We start from the raw sequence: 11,008 nt of genomic DNA on the forward strand, positions 1-11,008 counted from the left end.
GTTAAATAATTAGCTTATGATCATATAACTGCTATGAGATGGGGTCTGGACTCAAACTTGGTAACATGGTCCTAATCCCTGCTGTTCACAGTTTTTTTTTTTTTCTATTACATAGTGCTACTATAAACATTCATGTACAGGTTTTTCTTTGGCAGATGAGAGCTCCCAATAGTTCCAGGTGGTCTCCCATCAAAGTACTGATCAGACCTCAGCTGCTTGGCTTTTAAGATAAAATGATACCAACAAATGCCAGATGGTATGGTCAATACTATCTATCTTCATGGGTCAGAATATTCTGATTGGTGCTTTGACTATACCATCCATTGTAGTAACCTGGCCCATCTTGTCTTTGGTGGCTGAGGGCTGCCACATGGCTGCTGCCACCCTGGGGTCCACTTACTCTCATTGCATTTAGATTTCCCAATTCACTGATGCAGTTCCCTCTCTAATATCTGGCTTACAGAGAAGAAAGATCAGAGTTTTTCAAGGACACTGAGGTTCTGCTCATAATTTCTCATAGTATTGGTAAAAGGTATGTTTCCTGGACCCACTCAGTGTGAGTAGGTATTAAAAGACACATCTGCCCTAGCATTTCAGTCTCCCTAAACCTTTTCATGCCTTACTCCACAGTAAACCAAGGCAGATATGGCATTTCTAGTTTGCTTGCTATGGGCTGCCTTTTGGCTCATGTTTCAGTTAACAGAAAAACAAACTGGGAGAGCCCTTTCTAACACTTTGAATCTACAACATTATATGCAAATTCTATGCTTAATGAACCCTTATCCATAAATTCATTCTGATCCAACTTTACGTTCCTTGTGCCAATATTGTACACCCTTAATATCCATTTCCACACGTTCCCCAGATTTATGTCAGAATAAATTAGAAAATTCCCCTAGTTCTTTTGGAGTGTTGTGTACCTTCTCCTAGGTCATATTTTGTAGCTTACCTTTAAGGAATCTGCTGGAACTTGAGTCCAGCTATAGGTCTAGAAGCAAAGAGATGATTGGTAAATGTTAAGGAGAATCAGCATTGCCTTACATGACAATCACCTCAAGAGAGAACATTGCAATTTCCTCAAGCAATGTAGGATTAACTCTCTCTGATTTGGTTAGAGAAATATCACTGTGAGTTGGAGAGGCAACTCATGCTGGAGATAGGGAAAACAGTTTCATTCAGCGGTAAATCAGGTTCATCAGGATTTAAGGGCACAACGTCCTCAGCTTCAACTGTGTCTTTCTATATGCCCCCATTTTAACCTACATTGGCACATTATTTCCCAATCAATGCTCTCACTTTAACAATAAACACTCAGAGAGTCTGGAATATCAACTGCCATTGTTATTCAGCCAGTTGCAGGATGAGATATTGCTTTTGTCAGCAATCTCAGCCTTTTGGCCAGAGATGATAAGGGTCTCTTTCAGGGCACACACAGAAGCTCTTAGATCATTTGTGTAATATTTCAGCTGGGAATTTAAATCCTTGAGTTCATTGTTTTCTTGTGCCACTTTGTCCAGTGACATGAGGAATAACTAGTCAACCTCACTATATTCATTAGTTTTTTAAGTTTAATTGTATTATGGAAGCCCTAGAACCAACCAGTTGAGAAAATTAATCCTTAGTGATCTGTTTATCTAGAATCACTTTCAGTACCAAAATCTGTATTAATCAAGGTTCTCCCTAGAAACAGATACAATAGAAAACATATCTGATTTATTATAAGGAATTAGCTCATATTTATTATAGAGGATGAAAAATCCTACAATTTATCAGCTGTAAGCTAGAGACTGAGGAAAGTTGGTGATATAGTTCTGAGAACTAAAGGGTGGGTGGGCTGTTTTCCTGTGAAGGGTAGAAGAGTTGTCCAAGTTCAGTAGTCAAGAAAGAGAGAGAATTCTCACTTCCTCTACATTTTGTTATGTTCAGTCCCTCAGCTGAGTGGATAACATACACTCATATTAAGGAGGAGAGTCTGCTTTATTTGGTCCACCACTTCAAATACTAATCTCATCCAGAAATAATGTTTATCTGGGTGCCCCATATCCCAGTCAATTTGACATATTAAATTATCCATCATCCAGGTACTCTTTATTTATTCTTATAGATTTGAATTACCATCTAGTTTCACTGGTGCGGTCTGAGTACTTCCTTTAGTATTTCTTATGTGTCTGTTAGCAACAAGTTCTCTCAGTCTGTTTATCTGTGAGTATATTTATTTATGTATGCATTTATTTATTGACTTATTTATTTATTTGTAATATGATGAAACCCAGGGATACTTTAGCACTGAGCTACATCCCCAGCCCTTTTAATTATTATTATTTTTAAAAATTTTTGAGACAGTATCTTGCTAAATTGCTGAGACTAGCCTCAAACTTGTGATCCTCTTTCACCAGCCAACCAACTTTCTAGGATTATTCTACTTGAAAGTAGTTTAGCTTCCTCAATTTGGTCAATAAATTTTGAATAATTTTAACCATTATTTCTTTGCATATTTTTTTCTGTTCTTGTCTCTCTCATCTCTCCTTTGACACTTCTATTACACATATGTTTAAACATTTCATGTTTTGAAACATTTCTCTAAGGCTCTGATAATTTAACTTCATTCTTGTTTTTCTCTGTTCTTTAAAGTTCATAATTTCTGCTGGGTGCAGTTGCAAATGCCTGTAAGCCCAGAAGCTCAGGAGGCTGAGGCAGGAGGATCCTGAGTTCAAAGCCAGCTTCAGCAACTTAGTGAGGCCCTAAGCAACTCAGTGAGTCCCTGTCTCTAGATCAAATACAAAAATGGGCTGGGGAGGTGGTTCAGTGGTTAAGCACCCCTGGTACAAAAAAATTCATAACTTCTACCCATCTGCCTTCAAGCTCACTAATTCGTTCTTTTCCTTGTTCAAATTTACTGTTGAGCCCTGCCAGTGAATTCTTCACTCCAGTTATTTTACTTTTCAATTTTAGAATTTCCATTTGGTTACTTTCTATTCCATGATTCATATTCACAATTTGATGTGGCACTCCCATCATACCTTCCTTTACTTCTTTATTTTATTAGCGAATTATAATTATACATACTATTGGGGTTCATTCTGACATCAGTATACAAGCATGGGATATAGTTTGCTCCAGTTCAGTCCCCAGTACTTCTTCTTTCCCTTCCCTTCTCCTTCTCCCTGTTCCCTTTCTTCTCTACTAAATCTTTCTTCTATTTATTTATAGGTATTTTTGCCTTTTTCCCCCATCTTGTGGTGCAGGTATTTTTAACTAATGCATTATGGATATACATAAAAGCAAAATTCACTGTGGTATATTAAAATATGTACATAAAAAGTGTTGTCAGATTTGTTCCACAATTCCTTCCTTTTGCCATCCCTCTTTCTTCCCCTTCAATCCCTTTCTTCCAGTCCACTGATTTATCTTCTATTTTCATGGAATTTCTTTCCCCCTATTCCCCTCATTTTCATGTAGCTTCTGCACATTCCACACTTGAATTTCTGAATCTAACTCATTTCACTTACCATAATATTCTCCTGTTCCATCCATTTATCAGCAAATGCCCTGTTTTCATTCCTTGTGGCTGAGTGAAACTCCATTATGTTCATATACTGCATTTTCTTTATCTGTCTGTTGATGGGCATTCAGGTTGGTTCCATAGCTTAGCTATTATGAATTGTACTGCTATAATCATGGATGTGGCTGTATTCCTATTGTATGACAATTTTATATCTTTTGGATATATACCAAGGCATAGAACACCTAGGTCATATGGTACTTCAATTTCTAGCTTTTTCAAAATATTTCTTTTAAGAATATGCATAGTGCTTTCCAGAATTGTTGTACTAGTCTACAATTCCACCAAAAAATATATGAATGTGTCTTTTCCTCCACATTCTTGGCAGCACGTATTATTATATTCTTGATCATGCCATTCTGACTAGGGTGAGATGAAATCTCAGTGTAGTTTTCATTTGCATTTCTCTGATTGCGAAAGATGTTGAACAGTTTTTCATATATTTGTTGGCCACATGTATTTCTTTTTTCAAGAGGTATCTCTTTAGTTACTTTGCCCATTTATTAATTTGGTTATTTGTTTTTTTGGTGTTAAGATATTTGTATTTCTTATATATCCCGGATATTATCTGAGGAGCAAGTGGCAAAGATTTTCTCCCATTCTGTAGGTTCTCTCTTTTTTCTTCTTTATGCCATTATTTCCTTTGCTGTGCCTTTTAATTCAATACCATTCCACTTATTGATTCTTGTTTTATTTTCTGTACTTTAGTGGTCTTATCAAGAAAATCAGTGCCTGTACTAATATGTTGGAGTGTTGTACCTACATTTTCTTGTAGTGGGTTTCTGGTCTAATTCCTAGGTGTTTTTTTAAGCTTTAGCAATACATTGTATTTAACTCAACATATCAAAAATCATTTCAATTTGTAATAAATATATGTTACTTACTTATTCATCTATTTATTGATTGATGCTGGGGATTGAACCCAGGGATGCTCTATCACTGAACTACATCCCCAGTCCTTTTTTTTGAGATAGGCTCTCACTAAGTTGCTAAGGCTGGCCTTAAACTTGTGACTCCCTCTCCTCAGCCTCCCAAATCACCAAAATCACAGAAGTCCAGAAATATAAAGTTATTGACGAGATAATTTAAATTATTTTTCCAGTAGGTTTTAAAAATTTGTTCTTTTACTTATTTTTTATTATTTTTTATTTGTACTTTTTAGATACACATGACAGTAGAGTGTATTTTGACCCATCAAGGATGTCCACTCTCACCACTTCTATTTAATACAGTACTTGAAATTTTATTCAGAGCAATTATTCAAGAGAAGGGAATATAAGTGAAATAATAGGAAAGAAAAAAGTCCAATTATCACTGTTGGAAGACTCAAAAACTCAACTAGAAGACTTATAGAGCTGACAAAAAATTCAGCAAAGTATCAGGATACAAAAACATACAAAAATCAATAGCTTTTCTATACACCAATAATGAATCCACTGAAAAAGAAAGCAGGAATATAATTCCATTCATAAAGCCTCAAAAACAATCCCTAGGAATAAGTCTAATCAAGGAGGTGAAAGACCTCTACAATGAATATTATAGAACACTGAAGAAAGAAATTGAAGAAAAATTAGAAGATAGAAAAATCTCCCATGTTCTTTTATAGGCAGAATTAATATTGTTAAAATGGCCATATTACAAAAAGTTACCTACAGGTTCAATGCACTCCGCAACAAAATGCCAATGACATTCTTAACAAAACTAGAAAAAATGGCCCTAAAATTTGTATGGAAGAATAAAAGACCCAGGGTAACCAACTTACTTCTTTGCAATAATAGCAAAGCTGGAGGTATCACAACACCACACTTCAAATTATATTACAGAGCTATAGTAACAAAAACAGGATAGTACTGGCATAAAAATAGACATTTAGACCAATGGAATAGAATAGAAGCCACAGAGGCAGAGCCACACAGATACAGTTGGCTGATCCTTGACAAAGTTACCAAAAGCATGCATTGCAGAAAAGGCAGCCTTTTAAACAAATGCTGCTGGGAAAACTAAATAGTCATATGGAGAAGAATCTAGTTTCCTATCTCTCATCCTGCACAAAAGTCAACTCATAAAGACCTAGAAATTACACCAGCAACATTGCAATCGCTAAACATAATCATAGAGTCAAAACCCTAGCATGGCCACGGTGGTGCAAGCCTGAAATCCCAAAGGCTCAGGACACTGAAGCAGGAGGATTGTGAGTTCAAGGTCAGCCTCAGCAACTTAGCGAGGCCCAAAGGTAACTCAGGGAGACCCTGAATCTAAATACAATATTAAAAAGGGCTGGAGATGTGGTTCAGTAGTTAAGAACCTTTGTGTTCCATCCCTGGTACAAAACAAAAAACCAAAAAATATCTCCAGCATGTAGTCACAAAAAAACACTTCCTCATTAAGACTTCTAAAGCTCAGGAAATGAAACCAAGAATCTGGGGGATGGCGTCAAATTAAAAATCTTCTGCATGGCAAAGGAATTATGAGTGTAAAGAGGGAGCCTGCAGAATGAGAGGAAATCTTTGCCAGCCACTCTTTTTATTTTAATTTTTACAGACTGCATTTTGATTCATTGTACACAAATGGGGTACAACTTTTCATTTCTATGGTTGTACACAATGTGGATTCACAACATTCATGTAATTATACATATACATAGGGTAATACTGTCTGTCTCAGTCTACTATCTTTCCTTCCCCCACCCTCTCCCACCCCATTTCCCTCTACACAATCCAAGGTTCCTCCATTCTTTCCTTGCCCCCCTACCCACCCCCTCTGTTATGTATCATCATCTACTTATCAGAGGAAACATTTGGCCTTTGATTTTTGGGGGCTTGGTTTATTTCACTTAGCATGACATTCTCCAGCTCCATCCATTTGCCTGCAAATGCCATAATTTTATTCTTCTTTATGGCTGAGTAATATCCCATTGTGTATATATATATATATCAGTTTCTTTATCCATTCATCAATAGAAGGGTATCTAAGTTGGTTCCACAATCTAGCTGTTGTGAATTAAGCAGCTACAAACATTGATGTGGCTGCCAGCCACTCTTTACAGTTTATATGAACTGTTTTTTCTCTCAATGTATGCATCATACTTTCATTTTTCTCCATGTCTTTGTTGTTGTTCAGAAGTGATATTTTACACATTATAGTAACTGAGTACTGGTTCCCCTGAAGTACTGGACTTTGTTATTGCTATTTGTTTGTACAGTGACTGACCAAATTAATTTAATAAAGTGTATTTCCACCCTATGGTGTGAAGCCTTTGATTTTCCTCCTCAGGGAGACCCAACTTTGGGTTATGCACACAGTCACCCCTGAATGACAGTGGTTCTGGCAGTGTTCTTAGGCAGTTACTCTGACCACACCTACTTGTTAAGATCCACTAATCTAATCACTTGCTGATTTCTCTATTGTTTTTGACAATGCTTCCAGGCATCAATTAGTCTGCAGACTAGTCCAATAAAATTTCTTGAAAGGAATGAATTTGAAAGTCAGTGTTTGACCCAGATATCTTTTTCCCTGAACCTCACCTATAAAATGCATAGCCTACAATCTATCCTGTATTCTCAATGAATGTATAAATCCCTTTCTGACTTAACACAACTACTGTGTTGAAAATGTCCTTAGGCCTGAAAATTTTCACACTCTGTTGTAAATGATATCAATGTCTTTGGGAAGAAGTCTGGAAACTATGTTTTATGTCCTAATTCTCTCCCTTAGAAAGTCTCTGAGTCAGCAATCTGGAGCTGGAGCTGGAGTCAAAGCCACATTTCTATGTGACAAGCCTGCATTAGGAGCTGAGTGCTCAGTGGAGGCAATTGCCTAAAGTCTTCTTCACTTGCCTTTCTTGGCATAAGGAATCATTGATTTATGAGCCAGGGCTAGAATGGTCAGAGCCTCTCTTCTCTAAGAAGGGGCTGGGGGAAAAAGTAGTCCCTACCTTGCAAGCACAATCACCTGGAGTTTTAGATTTAGCAAGGGACAGCTGGGGACAGGATGAGAAATGCCTACATCCTTCTCCTCCTGGGACAAAAAGATCAAACTGGAAGCTGGGGATTATGTTTGGGGCTATACCTGACCATAGTGGAATCTTTGCTTTGCTGAGCTAGGAGGGTTAGGAAAGGAGTGATCTGGGTCGAATACCACAGACTCTCTTTTATTACAGAATTTTCATAGATTTTTAAATAGATATTTTTTCATATGCTGAATGATTTTAAGGCCATTTATAGAGGCTTTATATGATTTTTAAAAATAATTTCACCAGTTTAATTTGGAAGATCTATACATTTGTTTATGCTGTCATGTCTGAAGTTGATATCTTGAGTATTGTTTTTTTCATCCCATACTGACAGACTCTGTCTTTTCATCAGTTTATTTAAATCATTCATATTTAAAGATATTGTTGATATAATTGAACTAGCACATTTAAAAACTGCTTTTCATTGTACTTGTTCTTTTTTTTTTTTTTTTTGATCTTTCCCTCTTTTGCAGCCCTTTCTAACTTTTTGCTTGTTTTTGTACTGGGAACAGAATCCAAAGGCATTTTACCACTGAGCTACACCCCAGCCCTTTTCACTTTTTAATTTTGAAACAGTCTTGATAAGTTGCTTAGGGCCTTGCCAAGTTCTTGAGGCTGGCCTTGGACTTGTAATCCTCCTGCCTCAGCTTCCTGAGTCACTGGGATTTCGGGCATGTGCCAGTCGTCTCCAGTTATTTTCCTTTTCTTTCTTTTTCTTTGTTTTCATTTTTGTTACTGGGATTTGATCCGCTGAGCCACATCCCCAACCCTTTTTATTTTTTAATTTTGAGTCAGGGTCTGGCTAAATTGCTTAGGGCCCTGCTAAGTTGCTGAGGCTGCCTTGAACTTGTGATCCTCCTGCCTCAGCTGCTGGAATTGCAGGTGTGTACCACCACACCTGACTTCCATTTCCAGTTTTAATTGAGCATCTTTTATTATTAAATTTTCTTTCCCTTTGTAGGATGTCAGTTCTCTTTTAAAATACATGAAGAACTCAAAAAACTTAAATGCCAAAAAAAAAAAAAACCCACAATCAATAAATGGGCAAAAACTAAAAAGTCTCAAAAGAAGAAATACAAATGGCCTACAAATACATGAAAAAATGTTCAACATCTCTAGGAATCAGAGAAACATCAATAAAAATTACACTAAGATGTCCTCTCACAGCACTCAGAATTGCTATTATCAAGAATACAAATAATACTAAATGCTGGTGAGGATGTGAGGAAAAAGGTACGTGCATACATGTTGGTGGGACTGCAAATTAGTATAGCCGCTCTGGAAAGTAGTATGGAGATTCCTCAAAATCTAGGAATGAAACCATAATATGACCCAGCTAGCCCATTCCTTGATATTTATTCAAAAGAACAAAAATCAGCATACTATAGTGATACAGTCATTCCAATGGCTATAGCAGCACAATTCACAATAGCTAAATTATGGAAGCAGCCCAGGTGCCCACACACATATATATAAACACACAATGGAGATTTTACTCAGCCATAAAAAACAAAATTATAACATTTGCTGGTAGATGGATGAAACTAGAGAACATCTTATTAGGTGAAATAAGAAAGAATCAGGAAGACAAGGGCCAAGTATTCTCTCTCAAATGTGGAAACTAGAGTAATATAAGGGAAAAAAGTGGGTGGATTCCACAATAGAAGGGAGATCAGTGGAGTACAAGGGAGTTTTGGGGGAATGAGGAGGAATGGGAAGAAGAAGGAAGCATGTAATGAATTTGACCAAATAATGCTATGTAAATGTATGAATATACCACAGTGACTTTTACCTTTATATTTATCTATAACTTACCAATTTTTAAAAACAATAAAAAATAGAAGACAAGTAAAGTAAAAGGAGGAATACAGGACAAGAGGAGGGGGAGGAAAGAGGAAGTACTGGGGACTGAAATGGAGCAAATTATATTCCATGCATGTATGATCATGTCAAAATGAACCCCACTATTATGTATAACTGTAGTGCACTAATAAAAGCATTAAAATATTTTTTCTAGTGACTTTCTTAGAGTCTACAATATATATTTACAATTTTTATAAGTCTAATTTCAAATAATTTCTACCACTTCAATGGTTCAGGTATAAGTACCTAAGAATATCCTTGATTCCTCTTTCTTATCCCTTAAGATACTGCAGTCATTCATTTAATTTATCTATGTGCTAGAATCAACCAATACGCTATTATTAATACTTCGAACACTTGTGTTAGAACAGTTAAGAAGACATCCAATATATTCTATTTTGCTTCATCTACTCTAGTTATCATCCTTTCTTTATTTATATTCATGTTTCTGATCTATATAATTTTCCTTCTGTGAAGAAATTTTTAATCAATTTTAGTGCAGATCTACAGCCAACCAATTCCCTCAGTTTTTGTTTTGTCTTAAAATGTCTTTATTTCTTCTTCACTTTTTTTTTGTGGTGCTGGGTATTGAATTCAGGGCTTTGTGCTTGCAAGGCAAGCACTCTACCAGCTGAGCTATATCCCCAGCCCTTCTTCTTTACTTTTGAAGAATAATTTATCTGGGCATAGAATTGTAAATCAGTAGATATTTTCCAAAATTTTAAATATCTCACTCTACTCTCTTTTTGCTCTCATGGGTTCTGGTGAAAATTTCAAGGTAATTCTTACCTTTGGTCCTCAATAGGAAAGGCATTTTCTTTCAACTAGCTTCCTGCAAGATTTTCTAAAATTAATGAGAGATATTAAACTAAAGACACAAAATTATTAGAGACAAGAAATATTTATCCTAGGTATATCATATTTAAACTGAAGAACATATAGATAAAGAGAAAATCATGCAGGAAACTAGTATGTCCTATAATACATTAAGATCCATGCCCATTAATTTTTACGTTTTGCTTCAATCATCTTTGTTTCGATATAATTTAGAAAACTTATAAGTAGATGTTATATTTACACACATTTCAACTCTATTGTCTATTCATTCTTTTTTTTCTTTTTTGCAGTGCTGGGGATCCGAACCCAGGGCCTTGTGCTTGTAAGGCAAGTACTCTACCAACTGAGCTATCTCCCCAGCCACTCTATTTATTCTTTATGTTTCAGATTTCTTTGTTTCATCACTTATTTTCTATTTGAAGAACTTCCTTTAGATTTTCTGATAGGGCAGACCTGCTTGCAACAATTTCTCTTAGCTTCCTTTCATCAGAAAATGTCTTGTTTTCATATGTATCTCAGAAGGATATTTTTGTTGCACTTAGAATTCTTGGTTGACACTTCTGAAATATGCTGTGCCATTACTTAATTTTGGGGGGCCTGGGGAAACCAGTGTGGATAGTGATGCTGAGGAACAACCCAGGGCTTTTACCACTGAGCTACATCACCAGCTTGCCATTCCTTCTTGGCTTCATGATTTCTGATGAGAAATGTACTATCATAGATAAAGTACATTT

The sequence above is a fragment of the Sciurus vulgaris genome (genome assembly GCF_902686455.1).
Source record: "Sciurus vulgaris genome assembly, chromosome: X".
Lineage (NCBI taxonomy): Eukaryota > Metazoa > Chordata > Mammalia > Rodentia > Sciuridae > Sciurus > Sciurus vulgaris.